The following is a 24,311-nucleotide window of genomic DNA, read 5'->3' on the forward strand; positions in this document are numbered from 1 at the left end:
AGGGCGACTAACAATTCAATATCACACTGTATAAATTAGACAGGAGGCTGCTTGGTTATGCATTTGCAAATGCAACAGAAATGGCATCACTACTTCTCGGTGCTTAGGACTCTTCACTTTGCATGACAGATAGCATGCACACACAGCATTGTGGGAAATCACCTTGGTGTCTCCAGGTGACCGGGGGCCTCGGTGTGTGGACGGCATTGTTTTCCAGCCACTCCAACTAAATCACACCGGGGTAAGTAGTTCGTGTTCATGAATACTGACGCAGAGGTGTTCATGTGTTATTTTGTTTGAGCATGTTTATTTTATATGTGTGCGTTGTGTGCGAGTCTTTGAACATCTGTATGCGCCCCGACCTCCCTATTCCTATCCCTCCTCCCTGTGTTTCCTCTCCACACAGCTCTGCCGTGATGAAGTCCGTTGCAGGGTCCCCGACCCAATATCCAACGCCTAATAAACTAATACATCATTAATGAGAGGGAGGGAGGTAGGGAGGAGGAGAGGGAGAGCGGGAGGAAGAGAAAGAGAGATGCACTGCCAGGCTATAGCGAGCTATTGCTCCACAGCTCAATAGGCTTTCTAACAAGGCTCTGTCCTTGAGAGAGGCTGCATACTAAAAACTTCTCCATCGGCCGCCGTGCCAAGCAAGGGGAATTCATAAACAGAGGACAGAGGGAGGGAGGGAGGAAGGGTGGGGGGAGGTAAAGGAGGGCAGATGAGAGTGTGGTTCTTAGAAATAGGAAGGATGGAGAGAGAGAGAGAGAGAGAGAGAGAGAGAGGAAGGAAGATGAATCATGTTCTGCTTTAATTGTCCATCTCTTATCTGACTGTTTGGTTTGGGTCAGACTGTCTGTCTGACCGACTCCCAGTAATGACACATGATCGATAACCAGTTTATTAGTTTGTTTGTCTGACTATTTCAGCTTGTGGCCAGACTGTGTGCGCGTGTGTGTGTGGGTGTGTGTCGAAGGGAGAAATCCCACATGTGTAAGTAGGCAGCAGTAAAAAAAGAGGGCGCCACTTAGCTTTACAGCGTCTCCATAAAACCTGAGCGAGGGATCCCCTGAATGCATCCTCTCACAGGTAGACAAAGTGTTTACACATTATGCAAAAGCGCTCACACTTGGACACTGCATCGGACACACACACACACACACACGCACACACGTACACACACACACACGCACGCACGTACAGAGACACAAATAGCACAAATAAGTCATTTGCAAAGAGAAAGAGAGAGCTGAGAACCACTCCTGTCAGCTGGATGTATGCTTGCATTCATAAACACACACGCACACACTCAGACATGCGTGCACACACACCCACACACGCACACACAAACAACTCAAATTGGACGCCTCTAAGCAAATACTGCCGCAGGCCTCATTTGAATAGAGATAATTGAAAATCAGACTTGTTTATCGGGCTTAATAGAATGACAGACACTCACAAAAGGAGGCAGAGAGAGCGAGCTTAGTGAGTATTAGCATAATGTTCATGGCTGAATGATTTCTAGGTCCATTAGGCCAGGGAAGGACATTCGAGAAGTTCACTTTTCATAGCTGGGGCTAAATGCTGAAATATGACTTCATTTTGAGGTGTTACTTTAAAATGATGTATTGGCATTTCAATGCTGACGCGAAGGTGGCGGAAAGGGGGTTCAGGGAATATGCTCGATGAAATTAAAAGAAAAGATGGAGAGAAAAGGAACGGAGCGGAGAGAGGGAGGAGGAAGGGGGGAGTCGGAGGGTTGTTACAAATGCTCAGGAGAGATTTGGGAGACTGTCCAAGACTTTCATTATCTTTGATGCAAATTATCAGACCCAGTAATTAGGCCTCTCATATCACTCTGTCTCATTTTCGTCTTATTCTCTTTCTCTTTATCTTCTTGCGATCAATGAAGCACAGTATGGGGTGCAGCCGGGCGTCGTCCCCCTTTCACGCTGATTCTCGCAGGGGCCCCTGGCATGGCTCAATGCCTGGGCGTCCCCTTCAGAGTAAACCCACCTCTGATGAGAGCCCCGTTCAATTAGTCCCCAAGACACATGGACAAATCACATGATGCCCAGTATGAAACCACAGCAGCCACAGATGTAAAGTGATATTATATAAACATACGTCAAAATAATCTCTGTTAATGTGTGAACAGGACAAGGTTAGGCCAATGTCCTTTTTTAAATTCAAATCCGAAAAAGGGCCACCAATTTCCATTATTCGCTGAAATGCAGTGCCTAGCTCCGTCGATCCTATCGCCATACAGCTTTGAAGCAACCAGAGGAAAAAATACAGCAAACAGGAGAAATCCTCAGGCCGAAGCCCAAATAGCCTCAGGACAGCCCTCAGACGATACAACACTGCCCTCGGCCTTACAAATTAGAGCTACAAAAAAGGGAATATCGCATTACCTGGAAGGGAAAACCACAACAAAAGTCTGTTTAGATGCATTCTGCAGCTTAACTGCAGATGATGCTGTAAGAGATAACAGGACAATGGCGGAAAATCGGAAACTTTGCAAGACGATATGCTAAAAAATGGAAACGCAGATAGGACTGATGTACTTACACTGCAGAGAACACGTTCAGTGTTCTCAGCAAGTGTGGCTGCACTAGTAAGGCTGTACTGAGTTCTCACTTAGAATAACTAGAAGTACAAAGACTTTACAATACGAACAGATGGTGCCACAATATCATATTTACAAAATAAGTTATCACACATTTTGGCTACTTTCACGTCTGAGAAATGCAACCTTTTAAGCTGAGTGGGTGCAGACGCAAATTGCCATATAGGCTGTATGTTGTGAAAAAACATTAAGTGCAGTGACTCTTTTTCATAAAGTCAAAGACTACCTCAGGTGAGTGTACAACGTTTTTTTGCAACTTTTTTGAATTATGCCATTTCCATCAACCCTTTTCTGCGATACTTGTGTGTTATTGGGAATATGACTTGTGACCGCGAGGATTATCTCCCCAGCTGTACAAGGTGCGATTGGGTGGCAGCTAATGGCTATAGTTAGGGTTAATGTTAGACAGTGTTCAGTTTAACAGCATGACACACTTTGACCATTCTGCTTAAATGGAGTGTGTGGGTGCTTGAATGTGCAACGTAGGAGATTAGAGAGGTGAAAGGCAACTCGCTCGTCTTCATCAGTCATGCGGTCGTAGGGGATCCCCCTCTGTCTCCTATGATAGGTTAATGATGGGATTACAGCTGTCTTTGTGGTGGAAGAAGGGGAAGAAGAAGCCCTGGGAGTCATCTGGAGGACGCGCTGTGAGCCCCCTCGTCCCACTCATTCTCGCCCGCCGTTATTTATAGTTTATTAGTTTAAAATATGGCTTTAATCAAAACAAAATTTCAAAGGAAGTGCTCTAAATATGACAGATTCACAACACAAAAGTGAGCCGGATAAAATACAACCCGCGGGCGATAGATCATAGAAAAAAGCACATTTATCCGAGTTAATATCCTGGCTCGCTGCCCTTGTGTCAGGTACAGCCATCCAAAGGTAAAAGTCAAAGTCAAGCTTCCCATTTCCCCGGTGAGATGGGGTGATTAGCAAGAGGAAGAAAAATGGCAGGATGGCTGGATGAAGCGCCAGAGCCCCAACATAAAGACTAGGATCCCACTGTAACACAGCAAACTCGCACTCATTTATGACAACTTTTCGATGAACCTGAAGCTGAATTCTCTATCAACTCTAATTCTGTTAAGTGGGCAGCACAAGCTACAGCAAATTAGGAACTGTTTATGAAAGAGTCAGGAAAAGTTTAGAGACAAGATTATCTAAAAAAGACTGTCTAAGATTGTCAAATGTCTCTTTCAGGCCCCTCTTTCCTGATACCCAGTCTGCTCTGATTGGACGGATCACTCACACTTGAGCCAGCACCGCTAACAACAGAGCAGCTGTTCTAAATCGATCCTTTGGTTCAAAATTGGCCGCGAGGCAAATCACACAAATGTGTGACATGATGACATAGTGTGATGTCACAAAGTCACCGAATTAAAGGCGGGACTACCTAAGAGTCGTTTCAGGAGCAGTGTAGCAGTGCTATTAACTAGCAACAAAGGTAATCAAACAAATGTAGTAAAAATTATGCAGTGGAGTGGAAAAATAAATAATAAACGGAAAATGGAAATACTCACAGTACTTCAGTAAATGTACTTAGTTACATTCCATCACTGAGACTCTTGTTAACTTGTCGACCTCAAAACCAACAGAAAGCCTCACTTCCATTAATATGCTCGTCCCTGAAACCTCAACGCATGGTGATAAGGCAGAGGACACAGGCGTGTTGAGAAATATGGAGGCGAAAAAAAAAAAAAAAAAAAAGCAGAGGACAATGACACTGCATCTCCTTTGGGAATAGGAGAATGTTGGAGGGGGGGGGGCAGAGGAGAGGAAGATGGGGAGAGGAGGAGAGGGCAATTTGGTTTCCACTCTTCTCTAATCTAATATGTGTAACTGTGACTGATTCTCTGTCCTAAACCAGGACCCCAGACACAGGGAAAGGGCACCAAACTTCTCCGCTAGCCTCAGGGAGATGAACCAAGGAGGGGAGAGAAACTGGAGAGGGGGAAAGGGGGGGGAGGGAGAGAGAGAGGGAGAAGGAGCGAGAAGGGCAAAATAATGTGTCAGCTCTGGTGAAAAAGAGCGATAGAACCAATTCCAGAAATGGGAGAGAGATATTCCCAAAGCTTGTGTATTATTGCCGGGATGTTGGACAAAGCAAATATCTAATACGGCGCAGTAAATCCTCCAAAGGTGTCGAGGCGTGTGTGTGGTGTGCGAGAGGCGACGAGGACTCCGCAGAGAAGCACCGAATCACAAACACCACAGGAACATGCTGACTGTGAGGCAAAAAAATATGTGCGTCTCTCTCAGTTTGTGTGTGTGTGTGTGTGTGTGTGTGTGAGCGAGCGAGCGGGTGTTTGTGTCTTTTAGAGTCCTGAAAGACCAGCGGCTGTGGTCCTGTTTGGTGACTCCCACTGCAGCAAAGCTAAGGTTAGCTATTTGCTCTTTTCACACCTCACGGGGTAAAAAAAAAGACTTGGATGCAATGGGGAAATTCAGCTATTAAGACTTCCCAAATCCCTCTTTTCACCGCAGGGCAATATCCAGCATGGCTAGCCCTTGCATTGAGACACAAATACCAACCAGACTGACACACGCACACACACACACATGGGTACACACACAGCCACGGTCTTGCATTCTCCATTAGCTTATTGATTTTGGGGGGGAGTAAGGGTTTAGGGTAAGATCTCTCTACAGGGAATGGCTCAAAAGGCAAGGTTAGCAATATAGTACAAAAACCACACACGATTTTTCCCACTTTTGGACTCAAAGAAATAATTTGCCAGATGTTCATATAAAAATAATGTGTTTCAAATGATCTGTACAATCAATGTACACACAGGCAAGATGCGAAGGGGAAGCATATATATTACATACATGTAATTGCTTCTTTCAAAAGTTGCTGCATCATTTAAAATGACGCCAGAGAGCCTCTTTCACAGAACACAGGCTGCTTCAATGACAAACAAAGCAATACAAAACAAAAGGTCTCTCCCGTTTTTTGGGGGAAATGCGGGCGCACCAAATCCTCAAATTTCCACGGATACAAACAAACAAGCAAGCAAACAAACACACACGCTTCTTATGTGGCTGACTTCAAACACAAGTACAGCATCCAGCGTTGGAGTCAGCCATCGAATAAAGACTCAGCAAGCGGCGGGGACAAAAAACACAAAAAACAGAAACGATTACATGTGCAAATATTTTCATTGTTTTACCTGCACTGTTACTTATTTATTCATTCTGTGCATTTCAAGTTTTTTGGGACAGGTTTGTGCAGCAGAATATGACTGAATACTTGACGGAGCTCAAGTGAATAGATTAATATGTGAGTCGTTTTTGTTTGAGCACATGTACCTGTAAGGGACATAATAGTCAAAAAAATAGTCAAAAACGGTCAATTATACAATGAACTCCAGAGGGTTAAAGCACAATCAACTGGATTGTGACACATGGTCCCTCTACAAGACAGAGCTGTGAAATACTGACAGAGCTCCCAGGTCTGGGATGTGAAGCCAATGTGGAAGCGCCTTAAAACTGCATTCTTTCTAAGAAGGGAGCAGGGAGCGCTGCTGGTTGCAAATTGGATTGTTCTGATTGTATGTAAGCTTACGGGAAAATGATCCCACTTATTTATTACCTCAATTTCCTAGTGAGTCTATGGTCTCAATCGCTACTCTCAGCTCTTCTTCAATACAGAATTATGTTCATTTTGGGAAACTACGGTCCCATTTCCAGTAAAATAGACCATAAAGCAGGCAGAAGGTAAAGTCTGTACCACAGCGTCACATCTAATCAGGATATCCTCCTCAGCCTCGCCCCCCTTTTATTCGAATATGGTCACTTCTGGCTCCAATAAAAAAAGATGGCGACGTCCATAATGTCAAACTGAAATGAAAATACCACAAAACAGTTGACATGCAGTGACCCCGGGTTTTTTTAAGGCCACGGTCTGGGCCCTGGCCCCATCCTCTAGCTATATTACATATATATAGTACTATTTGGATATATACTGTAGCAGAGGTATTAGGGAAAGAGGTGTTTGTTATTCCACTGTCATTCTCACAGCACAATACCAATCCCAAGAATACTGACATACCAATGTAATTTCATCAAAACTTATCAAATCTGGACGGAGCAATCGCCACTGTGACACATGAGCGCGGCCACATCTCACTCATCCACAAGTGGCCGAAATCCAACACATTCTTTATCCACGACGGCACATGACAGCCCCTATCTCTAATGCAGCTCCCGCAAATGTCCCTTACAGCCACTCATACATTCTCACAATGTATTCTCAATGTCAAATTGCAGCGCCATTCATCCGTACGCCTCTGAAGAGCACAGACACGGATGTGTTTTGGCATTTACTGTGAATAATGTGGAGACACACACTCTTAAGTTACTGCCTCTGTGTGTGTGTGTGTGCGTGTGTGTGTGTGTGTGTTTGCGCGTCCCAGCGCGTGGTTGCATATTCAGTGTGTCAGAGATGAGTAGCCATGCACGGCTCTTAGATAAGGCCTGTTATGGGGCCCTTAGAGGGACAAGCAGAGCGGGGGAAAGAACATCTGAAAAGGCACATTCTTCTGTGGCGATCAGAGGAACGCTCGTTCACACAGCCAGCTCTCGTCTGGATCACTCTCTCTTTATCCCCCTTCTTACTTTCTTTTTCTTTTTTTTCTCTCTTCTTACCTTCTTTTCTAACACAGCGTTGTCTTTCCTCACACAGGAAGAGCAGAGGTATTATTCAGAAAGCTTTTTTTATTTTAATTTAAGTCCTCATTTTGGGGTGAGACCACTCTGTGATCTCTTTGTAGCTGTATGTGGAGTAATACATTATTTTGTGACCTAAACTTGGTGTGATTTATGTTTATTTTAGTTTGCTGTTTTTGACTAATCTGTGTTCCTGAGCAGACTTTAACAAGTCTCCATGATAAAAGAAGTTAATCTGATCCTCTTTTAAATTCAGTTAAAAATACAACATGCAACATTTTTTTTTCATATTTAATTGTCTATATGTGACTACACCTTTGTTTTATATATTTTGTTATATTATCCCTAACGACTCGACAATGTTCAAACACACAAAAAATCTGGAACTTTACTTGAAGTAACGACGTGCTTCATTTTGTCGCCTGTCGCCAAAACTTCAAAGGGAACATTAGATGATCCGTCAGGAGAGAAGTCGCTGAAGGTGACTTAAAGTTTTTTTCTTTCCTTCAGTGTTTTATACATGGTCTTGTGCATGTAAAAGATCTTGAAAGTTAAAACGGTCAAAGTCTATACCTGCAGAAACTCCTCTCTTCCACAGATAACACTGCTCCTGCAACATCTCGTCAGTAGTCCAACCTGTAATTCTGTCACTTAGTGACATCACAGTACATCACTGTGTCACACATTTCCATAATCTATGCCTAACAGCTAGTTTGGCACGTAAGGGCAGATTTTGTGAAGCTGCTCAGTTGTTGTTAGCGGTACTGGCTCAGGGGTGTGTGAGCTGACCAATCAGAGCAGACTGGGTATTCGGGAAGGGGGGGGGTTTCATTGTTTCAATCGAGATATAGCAAGTGGCAGCAATATATACAGTGCTGTGTGTTTAACAAAATAAAAAAACACTTACCTATATGTTGAAAGCGCCACACAACCAACAGCAACAAAAGACATAGAAGAAAAGAGAGAAAATGCCATAATTGTAATGCGATCAGCCCTATGATATCACTGTAATTACTCATACATTACATAGCATTTGCATATAATTATTTTCAGGCGAAAACATGCAATTCATTAATTTTACATACTGCATTACAACAGGCATTCAGCGTATAATTACATATATTCCGAGGAATGTTTCCCAACACTGGTGACACTTTACTGTACGAGCATGTGCGTCTGTGTGTGTGTGTGTGTGTGTGTGTGTGTGTGTGTGTGAGAGAGAGAGAGAAAGATGTGCTCTATTTAAGTGGTTGTTGGATCATTAGTGCTTTTGAGATTCACAGTAGATTTCACAGTCTTATAATGACTGTGTTTGCACATGACAGAGCGGGAAAGAGAGAGGGAGAGAATTAGTGTTATTACCACAGAGATGGAGGGACGAACGGGAGTGACGGGGGTTTAAAAGCGGAGAGATATACAAATACATAACTGAAACACATAATGAGTGCTTAAACATGAGAGAGGGAAGAAGAAACGAAGCGATTGGCCGCGGCGGTGACAGCCGCGGATCTCGGCCAATAGTGCGAGAGAGGGCCCCTCCACCATTATACGTACACGCGCGCTTCTTCGTTCTCATCCCTGACACACGGCCTCTCAAACCTCCTCGCTTCCCTCCCTCCCTCCCTCCTTCCCTCCCTTTCTCTCCCTCCTATTTTCAATCTCCCTGCTCTCATTTTAATTACCCACAACGACGGCGAGGAGAAATTAAAAAGGAAAATGGAGAGCGGCAAGAGAGAGGGGAGGGAGGGATGGCGCGAAAAGGTAAAGAATGGAAGGAAGGGGGGAGGTTTTGTAGCTTCAGATGGGATGATAAACAATCTATCCCTTTAAGTGAATTAGAATTGGAGTGCGTGTGGGGGGGATTTAAAAGGGATGAGGAGGGAAGGGTGATTTTTATCACAATGGCAGCAAAAACACAGCGAGGTCAATGAGGTTGAAAGCAAGCGAAGTGGGATGCAACCATCAATGCGAGTGACGATTTGGCCTCTATCTTCCCCCCACAGACACACACACACACACACGCACACACAGACACATACGCACACACACACACACACACACACACACACACACACACACCTACACACACACACACACACACACACACTCAGATGGAGATATCCCTCATGGGTGTTGGGGGACTGCAGAGATACATTTTGACATTTTCCTCTAAATTCTATTTTTGTGGTGTGTGTGTGCAGCATGTGAGTGTACGTCCCTCTGCTGTGTCTCAAAGGGACGCCTTAACATGTCCTTCTTCAGTCTCCCAGGGTGAGTGTGTCCCTGTTGTCACACCGTAAGTACGCGCGCGCGTGTGTGTGTGTCCCTCAGAGCTTTGCTGCTAGCCTCTGGATTTCTATCAGCACATCTGTGTTGCTGCCACCGTTAGCCAGGCGTGTAACACACACGCACAGACACACACACGCACGCACACAGAGCGGCAGGAAGGAAGGGGAGCAAAGCAGAGAGGGGAACGGGGACATGATTTCAAAAGCGCTGAAACGAAATCCTCCAGAGTTGAGATCACAGAAACACTAAAAAAAGATGGAGATGAAAGCGCAGTTGCTCTCTTTTTGAGCTTTTTTAACACACAAAACATCGGCTGTGCATTCCGCTTTTTGGGAAGGTAAAAAAAACTCCGCCGTCAGTTCTGCGTCTTCCCGTTTTGAAAAGCGCTGTTCGGCTAATACTTTTTCAGCCGGTCCTCTCCCTCTCGTGTTCGAACATGATTCGCTGCTCTCAGACCCCTGAAGACATTTTAATAATTCTCCCACTTGCCATTCTCCCTCTTTTCTTTTTTTTTTTTCTCGCTCTTGTCATTCATTCCTCCTATTTGACCCTCCTGGTGCTTCATTTCTTCCGCCCTGTTGCCTGCTTCCTTCCGTCACTGGTTTGTAATTTAAATTTTTTGCCTTTTTCTTAGCGCAAGGACAAAGTTATTAAAGTGGAATTCTTTTCCCTCGCTTCCTCTGATTTTACCTCCATCCTGCCCATTTCTTATATTCTCATGGATGACGAGAAAAAAGGAGAAGGGTAGGGGAAGAATAAGAGTTGCTGGACAGCAAGATAGACTAGGTGAAGAACAAGAGGAAGTAAAGGAGAGAAGGACAGAGAGATACCTGGTTTTAGACTCATCAATTGGTAACTGATGAGCCAATTGGAGCTTTTAAGGCGGGATTAAGTGTGAGGATGTCATCTTCCACTGCCGAGGTCAGAGAAATAGTCACAGACAAACTAAACATATTTATTAAAATGGAGCATATTTCTTCAGTTGTAATGTCACTGACGGCTTCTGCCCATGACGTCTACAGGGCAGATTTGAGTCTCTTTACGCCATCAACACCACTGAACGCTGATGTTTGGTTTGTTATCAACAATGTCAGACTGAACAATAATGACAAGGGGAAGTGGCACTCAGTCTGAGAAAGAAATACAACATTTAGAGCATTGAAAGGTGATAAGAGAAAAGAAAAAATGACAAGAAAATGATGGACGGAGATTCAATGAAAGAGAGAACAAGAAACAGGAAGAGACAGATCGGAAGAAAAACAAATGAGAGAGAGAGAGCGAGAGAGAGAGAGGTCGTGTATGGACGTATGTGCAGACTGCAGCGTGTTGGCTGCTCTGTCTGAACGCAGCAGGAAACTCAATGGACTGAAGTCCTTCATTAGGCAGCCCAGGCACGGCCAACTGAGGAGCTGCCTGTTTAAACAGCTAAACCAAAATGCACAGTCGACTTGTGTCACACCGCCAGTTACACACACACACACACACACACACACACACACACACACACACACACACACACACACACGCACACACACAAAGATAGAACCGCTTAATGCCCTTGCTTTCATATACAAATGAACCAAAATCACACATTCAGCCGACCATTGTCACATGCGCACACATTCCCTCATACATGCCTGTCGGGAGGTTAATGCACACAAACGCGAGCCTCGGTAGTGATTCCATGTGCGCACACACCTGAAAGTAAAATACACACTCACACACACACACACACACACACATACACAGAGCCACGCAGGAATTTAATCTCATGGTAAAGACAGCTGCGACATCACTGATACACTGTCTTCCAGTCTTTTTTTCCTTTACTTAGAGGCACGAAAAGAGGCGGAGTGAGCGAGTGCAGGAATGGGAGTGCTGAAGAAACAGCAAAGGAGGGGTCAGACTTCATCGGGAAGGGGGGCACAGCGTAATGCACGTTGGCTGCCGCTATAGCATTAATATAAACTGACCCTGTGTATGTCCGTCTCTCTGTTATTCTTACCAAGATTTCAGTTTAGCTTGACATTTTTTTGCCACACGTTCTCATGAAACATTTAAGTCCTCTCCGGTGACACACATGGAGACAAATGCACGCCTGATCCGATCCATCCCTGGCAATCTTCTGATGATATGCCCAGACCAACCAAGAGAGACATGTGGCCATGTGACTGGTGGTGATACGCCAGCGATACCAGAATTCCTCTATGGGATTGAGGGATGGAGAATGCGGCAGAAGGATAAGTGACACCATCCGGGGATGAGCTGTAAACCGGGTCTTTGACAGGAAGAGAACTGTGAATGCAACATTGTCCGAATAAAATCACAGAATGTTCTGGATTTTACCCTCTTTGTCGCCTTTCCTTGTCTGGCACAAGTCTTTCAGGGCATTAGTGGGCACCAAGGAAGGAGGCTTTTGTTTATTACATTTTGTTTAATCCAGAACACAACATCTGTTGGTCTGACTGTGTGACTTTTGAAAAGGTGAACTCGGTTTGAGAAGTGCTCGTTGTCAATGGTACAAAAGTACATGTTGACCTCTGGCAGAAATCCTAAAATAAAAGCTCCTATTCTGTTACAGAATAAACGAGCACCCCCTGCTCTGCAGTCCTTCGCGCGAGTAACATCCTCTGATGGCTTGAGGACTGTTGACAGTAGACGGCCGCAGATCTCTTCTGATGCACATTCAGCTCCTTTCTTTTAACCTGTCAGCTTGAAACAACTTCCTGGAGGTTACACAACCTCTCTGTACGGACTACCTAACCAAACAGTTGGGAGCCACTACTGTGTGCTGACAAGGATGTGATCCCTCACAAGTCCCCCCACTGTTAACGCTGCAAGGTATTGTGTTCAATAGAGCACGTGGACAAGCTGGAATCTATACAGCTTCAAACAAATTCTCTGCATGAAATAAATATATAAATACTTGTATACATATTAAAAATCCATGGTGCAGACTCATTTTGTCTTTACACAGCTATGCGGCTGTCTTCTCAAATGCCACGTGCGCTGTAAATAACGCACAGCTTCACTATTTGGAGAAAGATCATTTAGATATGAATCCATCTAAATATTCTGCTGTGTTTCTTTAAATACCATCTGACTACTATCCTAATAATACATCAACAGATGGTTCTAAGTTTACAGAACACTAATTTATGAACACAAAAAAAAGAAATCAGTTGAAGACTAAATTTATTCCAATGGAAAACAAAAAACAAAAAAAACTTTCAGTCCTGTTTACATATCCTAATCCCTTAGATATATCAGGCGGTGCGGCTGTGGTTTGGTGCGTCTCTGTGCTGGCGGATGTGTCTAATGAGCGATCCTTCCCTTCCAGCGCTCCCAGTATCAAACGTCTCCTTCCACTCCAGTCGTTTACCCGCGGACTGATCTCTATGAAGTCGAAGCTACCGCTTGTTCCAGCGCTCCGGCTTCAAACGCCGTCGTGCCTTTTGGGGGTTGCGCGCATATCTGCTCTCTTCCTCTTCCTCCCCTCCTTCTCTTCTTCCCTTTTCTCTCCTTTACGCTCCCCTTTTCAAGTCTTCCCAGGCGTCTGCGAGTTCTTTGTCTTCGCCCTCTTTCTTCTTTCAAGTCAAGACAGGTGGGAGCAAACAGCCTGGCAGTTTTCGTCTCCTTTTTATCCACTTTCTTGCCTTCTTTGTGTGGCTGCTCTCTCTCTATCCCTCTCTCCCCGTCTCTCTGTTTCTCCAAATTGAGCTGAGAGGGATCCTTGATCTACCATTTTGAAGGAGGGAAGTCGGCTTTGGTGTATTTTACACGCAAACGCACAGCCTTCATGGATTTGGCCTACTGTATGTACACTGATATCCTAGCACACAAAACAAATACTGTGATTTAAACATACGTGCTTTATCACACTGCAAAACACACACTGATTCACATTCAATCACAGGTGAGATACAACTTAAACCATAACTGATGAGAAGAAGGTTGAAACTAGGACGCCGAGTTCATGACCATGTTTCTTTCTTGGGCTTCCGGGATATGAGCAAACTGAAATGTAAATCTGCATTAGAAAGTAATAAGAATTGATAAAACAATAACTGGAAAGGCAGTAGTTTATGTTGTTTTGATTTTAACTGAATGGCTAAAATCTAGAACAGAAGTATATATGTTTTGATGATTTTCACTTGTTGTGCAGGGGTGGCTCAGTGTGTTTGAGCATGGCCCTTTTTAATTATTTTCATTTAATCAATTATTCAATATCTGTCCCGCTTCATCAACAGATGGGGAAGTCTTTCATACATATAGCCTAAAGTAGTCCTGGGTGGAATTACATGTAAGTGCGGTACAATTTGCTTTATGAGCATCTCGTGAAAATCTGATAATCTAAAATTCGACAAAAATTCGCCAGCATTTCCATCAGTTATACTATAATATATATAGTGTTAGGCTTCCTTCCTTTTTCTGAATGAGTTTGGCTAACCTGGTGGTATGTTTAAGACCAATAAAATCATCATATTCCTCAACCTGTCTGACTTTTGTTTAAGGTCCCTCCACATTCCCCTAAAGATGCTGATAGAATGGGTTCTTCACCGCCAGCTGACAAGCAAGATTACCCATCAGTCACTGCGCTCAAACAATGGATTGTGGTTGAAACTACTGTTAAATTTAACAGTAGTTTTAACCACACTATATACAACCACATCTATTTAACTACTGAATATTTAAGTGGTTTTAAATTGCCTAAAAAACACCAATGCTAACATTATATTCAAATGTTGTATTTCTTGATTATGTCTTTATAGTGAAAGTCCAAGGAAAAATCCTATTACTGACCTTTGAATTCCTATGGTTCCTTTGCTTGGTTTTTCGAGTGACGGGAAAAAACCATACCCCGAGTTGCACAATACCTGACATTAATTTTGTGTCCCGTTTATAATGATCAAGGATGAAATAACATCTATAACATAATAATATTCTTTAAATAATTGACATGTAACATTACACAGTGATCTGAAAACGATCTGCATAGTATCAAAAACCTTTTAGGGACGGCACTGTAGGCTACTGCTTGTAAATGAATCAAATCACTCACAAGTAACATTCATTTGAACAGAGGACGTTTTGTAGTAGTTTTAATGTTTGCTTCGATATATATATTCAACATTCTATTTCAGAGGTGTAACAATTTTTTTTAATAGACAGTGACGGATATCAAAGGTGTGAAGTTACCAGGGTAGCTCAGCGAGGAAGTGATGTCTGCATTGGTGACGTCGCGGGGTATTCCGAGTGGAATGAATGTTGTTGAGGGAAGTTCCCACGCAGCTCCTGAGGTAGTTCTGCCAACTGCTTAGTGTGTGATGTTGTATATATGTGATTGTTTTTTTGCTTGTACAACAGATGTTGATCTCACTGAGGCTCCCTGGATAAATGAACCTTAACTAACAAACGTTCCAGTCGCACGTTATTATCAACCGAGTGGGACCGCAGCTTTTCCACCAAACCACCAGCACACGCTCATTTGCATGAAACCCCAATTGGCACCTCTCCCCTGTTTGTGCCGTACACGCGCTGCACTCGGTATGAAAATAGAAAACACGAAAAGCACAACACATTTCAAGGTCAGGAAGACAGCAACATGTCGTAAGCACTGCTTGCACTCGTCTTTGCAATATACAAAAAAAAACAAAACAAAAAAACACAGTGGATGTTTTTTCAGTTTTACTTTTTAAAACCCAAGAATACATTGGTGGAAATATAAAGTTGGATTAATAAATAAATAAGTGCAATATTCAGTATTTCCACTTCAGAATTGTATTCTGGCAAAAAGGAGAAGCCTCTGGGACACGCTGCATTTAATAATAAAACAAACTCCAAAATATATATATATATAATTGAACAATGCGTGGTCAAAGAGCAGAATCGGTCCTATAGGAGGAAAGAAACAAGTTCATTTATAAGCAAAAATCCTATTAGCATGTGTCTAGTGGCATAAAGCCATCAGAAATAAACAGAGGGAAGAAAGCTCAATTTAAAATGAAATGCGGTGTGTGAGAGGGGGGAAAAAGGCTTTCACTCTCACTCGCTCTCTCTCCCTCTCAATCTCTTTATTACTCTCCTCCAAAAATCATCCCAATTACAGCTCTAATTTTAGCCTCCAGTTGGTTGTGCGCTTGTGTGTTTTTACCTTTCCAATAAATCGGAAAAGAGGCTTAATACAGCAGGCGGAGGTCGAACTAACTAACCTTTGTCGGCTTCACACAGCTCATAACACACAACGCTGAGCTGGGCGCTGTGTGTGTGTGTGTGTGTGTTTGTGTGTGTTTGTGTGCGGGAAATAGTCACAGAAGAAAGAGATGTAGCAGCATGCTCTCCCAAAAGTGTATGTGTGTGTGTGTAACTGTTGGAGAGAGAAGACGACAGCTTGCATGAAAATCCCTACATTTGCCATTGTGCGCGTGTACTTGTGTGCTGGAGCTTAGTGCATTATGTCGCGGTGTGTTTTTCGGTGTACACAACTGTCAAAAATGTCATCCCGGTAACACAACGATCATCAAAGCCCGCGCCATCTATCCTAAAGACCATCTAGTGATATTCATAAAGAGCATAGCAGATAACAGCCTTGTCATGTTAGCTCCTCCATAATCCAGACGTCTAGCCTTTCATCTGCACCCGTGTGTGCGTACGTGTCCGTGTGTGTGTGTGTGTGTGTGTGTGTGTGTGTGTGTGTGCGTGTGAGAGAGAGAGAGAGAGAGAGAGAGTCAGAGAGAGGATGATCATATATGCTCCTGTTGTTAAGGCTTATCACTGAGATCAGAGCGATGTCAAAACAACTGTGTGCTGGCAGGTGATGACACAGGCACACGGGCGCATGTACTGTACTCACACACACACACACACACACACACACACACAGACACACACATACAAGCACATCCTCACTGAAAGGATTCATGAGGACACACACCTAGGAACAAACACGATTGGGTACAAACGATTTGTCACAAGCGATGACACACGTATGATCATAGGCCTTGACTGTACATCTTTACGAAGGCGTGGATGCCCACCCCTCACACACACACACACACACACACGCGCACGCAGTTTCCCCCTCAAGACAGGTGTAGTAGAGTCGGTCCAGTTATTTGAGCTGCTGTAGCACAGCCAGCAACAGCCTCAGTCTAATTACCTCAGGGACGCCAGCATCACGCCGGTAGCAAAGCAGGTTTATGTGTGTGTGTGTGTGTGTGTGTGTGTGCGTGAGAGAGAGAGAGCGAGAGAGAGAGAGAGAGAAGTGAGAGTTAATGCCTGCGTGTTTGTCTCTGTAGGTGCTCCAAATTGAAATATATTTGGAGAGAGAAACGTTAATAAAAACCTTGATCAATATTTCACAAACTGCAGCTGATTTTCTCGTTAACAGGTCCTCCAGGTTGCACCCAAAGGTAAAAAATGCAGGGGGATATTTTTGACAGCCGCTTCCTGATGTGACATTTTATTATGAATAAATGTCCACTGTGGCGCTCTCCTATAACTACTCACTGATACTGAGCTGATCAAAGGTTTTTACTTTTGCTGTTGTAAAAAAAAAGCTGGAGAGGCTGATGGGTAGTTCCAGGGTCGGTATGAGATTTTCACAATAAGAAAACTATCTCAGTTTTACCACGGTATCACATAAAGTATTACATATGTATTATATACGTATATATGTTATTATGATTATTAAGACCATTAGTTACAATACTTTAAGGTGCAATATGTTGGCCACCTGTTGAAGAAAACAAATAGAAGTAGAAATTCTGAATTTTGATATTTACAATATTAATGACATAATAATACAAACTCAGAAATATAAAAATTCTCTATAACTGAAAAAACAAGTTGGAAGATAAGGTCCCCAGAACAATGTCTGAAGCTAGAAAGGTGGAAGGGTCCGCCAAATATGAACAGTATAACTAGTAAAATTGCGTTGTCCTTTAAAGTCAGTTTGTTATTCAGTGTATTCAGTTGTGAAAACAAGTTTGGTTATGTAGTTTGTTTTTCGCAATAAAATTTGTCAGTGGATGTTTCTCCTCCCCAAAACGTGCGTAGTGCACCTTTAAAGCAACGAAAACAGAAGGTGTTGGGGTTGTTTTTGGTTTAACAAATGCATGATTATAATCTCACAAAATCATATGTGCCAGTAATAAAACTTGACAGAAAAGTGACCTACATACATAGATATTTTTTAATAACACTAATACGGTAACCTAACCCTAAGCAAATGTACTTGTATGATAACCGTGTACACCTCGATAGCGGTATATTGCTGCAGCCCCAGCAGGCACTCCGCTACAACAGCTATATGATCGTTTTAGAAGACAAGGCGGTAAAGGTCACTACTGATCGCGAACGTGGCTGAACAGACAAAGAAAAGGGAAACCTCAACTTTATCAACAGAGAATACATCGACAACAAACAGTTTGATTTCCCAGGAGACCCCCGAGTGCAGCGCAGAAACATCAATACAAGGAAGATGTCCAAAAAAGAAAAACATTTGCAGGTTACTGCTAGGGTGTGTGTTTTATCTTGTTATTAATGTATTTTGTATGTACTGCTTCATGTCTGTGTGTTTGTGTGTGTGTGTGTGTCTTGTTCCCTGCTTCAGCGTTTCCATAAGAGATCAGCAGCAGCCTACTGCCCAGTCCAATCAATAGCTTGTTACTGCAGCCTAATGTCTTCTATCGAGAGAGCTGACACACACACACACACACACACACACACACACACACACACAAACACACATGCATGCACACAGGCAGACGAACATCAATACACAAGCATTATAACAGCATGCGCACAGGACAGACATATATCAACATGTGACAGGAAAAGCACATGCACTGGAAAAGAGGAATGGACACACACACACACACACACACAAAATGCACACACACTCACAAACACGCACACATTCACATTTAAGTGTTTAAAACATAAAAACAGAATCTTTGACAACAATGTGTTTGCTAACTGCTCCTCGCCTTATGAAAAATGCTAATTTCCAAGGTCTCCAGTAAACATATAGCTCTCAAGGGGCAGCGTTTCAGCTTTACGGCCCTAAACGCAGTCAGCCCGGAGGAGAGTAAGACCAGGTTTGAAAAGAAGGAAAAAAAACAGAGATGAGATGAAAGAGGAAGAGGAAGAGGAGGAGGAGGTGGAGGAGGAGGAGAGGAGCCATTAATATATCGAGAGAAACTAAGCAGGAAATGAAAGTTTAGATTCCTTCCCTTGTCTGCCAAGATATGCTTCATAGCTAGAACCTGTTTCAGCAATTGGATCCATCATTTTATTTTTTACGGTGCAGAGAGATTGTGCTGAAGTGTTTCAGTGACTTCTTTTTATATTTTTTTAAGTTCAGAAGATGCACAAGCAGAAAAATCTTCAAGTTCCTTGATTTAATGACCAGCAGGTCAAAGGTCAGGCCATCCTGATTCCTACAGTACCGCTCTAATCTATGAGTGGTTGAGTACGGCGGCAGCGTTAAGACAAGACATTCCAACTCCAACATGGCCAGACAGCATTGTTATATTTCTGAGGGAAGTTAAAGTGTGTTTTCAGTCTATAGCAGCAGCTGTTGAGCGACTCTGCCGCTCTGACTGGACTTTTAAGTTTATTTCTTCACAGCAAACAAGGTAAAGCGAGTCCGTGTCTGCAGCAGCTGTCAAACACTGACTGCAAGATGAAGACATACAGCAGAAGAGACAAATGTGAGTAGGTTTTTTGAAAGAGTGGTGATTGCCACAGGTATGCCTCAGCTGGCTATCTATCAGCACATGTAGGATCAATGGAAAAGAAGTGTTTTCAAAGCGAACAACCTCTGCAGCACAGTGAAATGCATGCTGGGAAACTTGATGTCAATGAAGGAAGGGAGAACGGGTAGTAAAGACAGGCTTCACCCCGTGTGTTATCGCGTTTAATCACGGGGACTGATTAATAAGGATTCTTTTCGGCTGAATCCGGTGACCTTTGACCTCCCCCTGGAGCCAGTCATTGGGGCTAGCAGTGTACTGTTGGGTTTGTAATAAAAACAGAAAAAAGGTACAAACACAAGCCCACTTCAAACACACATCCACTTCTATTTCTACCTCCACTTCTGCACACACACACACACATGCGCGCACACACACACAAGTACAACAGCAAAGCATCCTTTTGTTCGAGCCTTTGTTTTGCCGTTTCTACTTTTTCCCTGGCTGAGGGTTTGAAAGTGATTACCGATGCGGTCCACTTCATTAGCATGAGAACAAAAACAGCGTGGGGAACACATTATCACTTCACAGAGAAAGACAGAGAGCTGTCTGCCCGTTTGTTTACGCCATCGCGTTCGGACATTTTCTACCAGCGCCGCCGCTGCTGTCTCACGAGGACGCCGTTTTTCTGCTAGGAGAGGAAGCAGCAGAGCCGGGAGGGGAGGGAGGAAGAAAACACCAGCGGATGAAGGGGCAGACGTGGAAAGAGGTATAATACTTCAATATGCGTTATGCAAATCCAACTGCATGTACAAGTCAGGGTGTACATAAGCAGTGAATATTCAGACGTACACAGACTAAAAATATATTCCCATCCTACCTGTCCCTTTCACTCTCTGCGCAGTGGAAACTTGTTTACGATGTCATCAGGTATGCAGCAGAGAAACTTGCTGCCTTAGCCCGAATGTGTGGATGCATTTTTAAGGAGGCACACATCAGTGATAGTGAAGCCTACGGCATAGCTACAGTGCTAAGTGCACGGGCTCTATAGCTCTGCTTTAACCCCCCAAAAGCCACAATTATTAACTTTGTTCAAGTGACTTCAAATAGGGCAGATCATCAGAGATACCAATGGTGGTGAAGTGATAAAGAGAAGAAGAAAACAGGAATATAACAGATGCCCGTGTTCCCATCAGATTTTTTCTCACGCCACTCTCTTAACTGTCCTCTCATATTGTATGCAAATCAACCCAAACATTCAGAATCGATATGTATTAGTATATCAACATTTCTGACAACATCACTCTACTGTAAAATACTTATGCCATAATCACAATATGCAAGATCTGTATTGATAAATAACAATATATCAATATATTGTCTGGCCCGACTACTATACTTGTGCTAGCTTGACCGGTACCGGTCCGTGGGTAGTTTGGTACCGGGCCGCAGAGAAAGAATAAATACGTTATTTTATTTCCGTTATATTGACGACCATACTCGGAAAGTTGTTTTATTTTGAAAAAACGATTCTCTTTTAACAACATCCGTCTCTTCCTCTTGGCGCACTTGACAGTTACCTGTTTCAGTCACGGACCAGTATACCCTAAAAAATCAAGCTAGCTGAGATTAGTGGAAAACAAACGTCTTCGGAGAGCTACTTTGCAAAGAAAAAAGGAAACGGCCCAAAGATGAGACGGAAGAAGAGAGAGATGGACAACTGTATTGAAGTTGGCTGTTAAAGTGGCTGAACTGCAGCTGCGGGGACGGTGAGTGGACAACCGCTATAATTTTATTATCGCAGAATCACACGCACCCCCCCGGTCCGGCAAAATTTGTCGTACATGAAACCGGTCCGTGGTGCAAAAAAGGTTGGGGACCACTGCTCTAAAGTATGACATCAGCTGGCGATCCGCACATTCTGACAGTGCTGTATTCTCCATCATAGAGAGGAAAGCACACTATTAACGACGGCAGGTAGCTGGGATTACATTCAAATAAAGTCATCAATACTGTTACAACAGGTAGAGAATAAAATGCTCATAGTGCCAGATTTCTTAGCGTCTAAGGCCAAAGACTCCAACCACATATTATTTTTTTCCCCCAAAACCCCATAGGGGGATTTATGAAGAGTTCAGCTGTCTGTACTCTATGAAGAGATACAGCATAATAGTGGAGAGTCCACCTGATATATTAGGGTGACATTCTCACAATTTCTTACATTTTCTGGTTAAAATGCAGTAAAATGAAATAATTCCTTGTTTTGCCAGGGGCCCACTAGAACCATATCAAGGCCCAATGGGAGCCCCTGTACCACGGTATGAGAACCATTGGCCTTGTAAACTTCCATTTTAAGCCTTAATCCTTCTCCTTTATCCATCCCTCTCTCCTTCCCCTCGTTCCTCAGCCTGCAGGGAGGTGTGCAGGCAGAAAAATGAGAGGAATATAGAGCAAACAAGAATTGTAGTGCTCCAGAAAAAGCTATTTGGAGCTGGTTGACCCCAGGGTCGGCTGGCTGGCTGGCTTCCTGGTTAAAGGGGATTGGTGGGAAATGGAGGCAGCCTTGGCTAGCCAATCACAACGTGCCTAGCGGAAATCAATGAGGTTCCAGGGAAAATGTCAGCCAGGACTGACCTTTTGGAGATTACAGCCTCCTGAGTCAGAGAGGAGAGGAGGAGGAGGACAGGAAATAAGAGGGGATGAGGTCGAAAAGGAAAGAGGAGATCAGGATGAAAAAAAACAAAAAAAGCGGCGAAAAAATAGAAAAGGAGAGGAGGAAACGTTGGAAAATGACTGAGGTGAGAGGGAGACAGAAAAGGGAGAGGCAGGACATGGAAACAATAGCAATGGAAGAAAAATGGAGGCAGGGAAAACACATATATAATATTTTACCTTCATAGTGTTTTCCATACCTTATTTTGTCATTTATTTTACTATCATGAGCATTTATCTTATTCTAACAGCACCTTGAAGTGTAAAGTAAGAGGTCTGAGAGCATTTCTCTATCCAGTCAACTAACATACTGCCTGCTAACTGTAGCTTAAAAGGTGATATGGACACACCTTTGGAGTAGAGATTCAGGACTTTCCTCGTCTGTCTCTGGCAATAATTCTGTATTCTGATGCCAAGCTGCAACATTTCTCCCCACAACAGAGGCAGAAGTTTGGCCAAGGATTTTTGAGTGGAAATCATTTCAGAGACGGTGAGAAGGAGGAAAGCGGGGAGGAGGAGAGAAGACGAGGTGACCTTTTCTGTCTCCTGCTCTGCCGCTTCGTCGTCTTAAAACCCAGCCTCTGTGGGACCGAGGAGGAGCGAGTGAGAGAGAGAGAGAGAGAAAAGAGAGACACACTCTCCATCTGGCCTGGTGAGGATGTGAACATTTCTTTTTCCTGCAGTCCAAATGTCTCTCGTCTCTCTCAGTCAGGCTTTTCTCTCTTTATTTCCCAAGATCTTCAAAAACCCACTGCTTCTTACATCATTTCCTTCCTAATCCCATTCCATCCTTCCAACCTTCCTTGATATCTCTCTTCTTCCTCCCTCTAATGATTCCTTCTTTTGATGCCCCCAGGAAAAACAGCGTGTTTATTTTATTTTCCCATCCTTTCCCCATCTCATCCTCCTTGTCCCTTACTTTCCCAGGTCTTGTCTGAAACCCGAGAGTCACGAACGCGAGAGGCTGGAGACATTAATCATGTTTGATTATCCTGAGCAAAAGTCAACTGTGAATATCAGATATTGAGCGCTAATCTGACGCTGTCGACTGCAACCAGTGGCTGACCTTTAGGTCAAAAGCGCCAATAGAATACCCAGTCCCGGTGCGTGTGTGTGTGTGTTTATACAAATATACATAAACAGGCTCAAATCCATATGTATGCATTTGCAGAATGCATTCACTTATGCGCTTTCTCTTTATACTGTGAAAGTAACAGAGTAATAAGACACAAAGCATCCAGAGGAACGTGTGCACATAAACACACCCACTGCACAATAATACAAAGACATGATAAAATAATAATAAACAAATGCTGTGAAACAAAAAGGCTGTTCCACTTTAGCTCAAAGTGGGAGGCAATGAGGGTCCCTCAATTAAAAATTCCCCCTGTGGAAAATGTAGCAAAGGTTCAAAGGTTCCCACCTCTCTAGAGCAAACGCCTGCCCCTGCTACTGTCCTGAGTCAGAGCAAGTGAGAGGTCAAAGGTCACATACATCTGTCTCCATCCTGAGTCGATTCCCTACATCCCTTCCCCTTCTGTCACCTCCTTCTTTCAGTCGACCTTGTCTCACCCTCTCCCTCCCCGCTCCTTCCCCTCCATCCCAGGTTGTTTTTAATTGGGGAGGGGGGGCTGATGGGAGAAGGACGAGCGCTCCTCTAAGCCTGGCTGCTCTTTGATGGGGGGGAAGGATGGCGCTGGTGGTGGTGGGGAGTTAGAGGAGTGCAGCGATGGGTCTTTCTCTCCTTTCTCCCGCTTTCCATCTCAAACCCTGCTGTCGTTTCTAACAAACACACGCCAGCACACGCATCCGAGCACACACGCTCACGCGCTCGAGCAGGCGTTTTCTCTTTGAACTGAGTGCTGCAGTGCGTTCAAAGCAAAGACGAAGGCAAAAATACGGGGGTGGCGAGGGGAGAGAGAAGGACACTTCAAGGTGAATTTGATTTCCACATCATTTTACCAGCACACACGCACGCACACACACACACGCACACACACACACACACCCCCGTCACACACATGTATGAACACACATGCTACCCAAGCCAAGCCAGCAAGTAAGCACATGTTTGTTGAGTTAACTCCAAGCAGCCGCTGATATATATACATCCAGTGGCTTACACACACTAGAAAGTTCAGCTGTGTGTGAGTGTGTGTGTGTGTTTGCGCGTGAGAGCATGCATCACAATCTGCGTCATACATATTTATGAATTTCGCTCATAACAGAGGATCACCTTTAAACTTCTCCCTACTCCAAACTGTCTGTTTGTACGTGCATGTGTGAGTGTGTGTTTGTGTGCGTGCGCGCGTGTG

At 43.7% G+C, this 24,311-nt stretch overlaps 1 protein-coding gene across 9 annotated transcripts in view; it reads right to left on the minus strand.

The window, feature by feature from the left end:
• Positions 1-24,311, minus strand: part of LOC115566198 (AT-rich interactive domain-containing protein 1B-like) — a 188,056-nt gene that overhangs the window by 87,391 nt on the left and 76,354 nt on the right. The window lies entirely within an intron of this gene.

The sequence above is a fragment of the Sparus aurata genome, chromosome 16 (assembly GCF_900880675.1).
Source record: "Sparus aurata chromosome 16, fSpaAur1.1, whole genome shotgun sequence".
Lineage (NCBI taxonomy): Eukaryota > Metazoa > Chordata > Actinopteri > Spariformes > Sparidae > Sparus > Sparus aurata.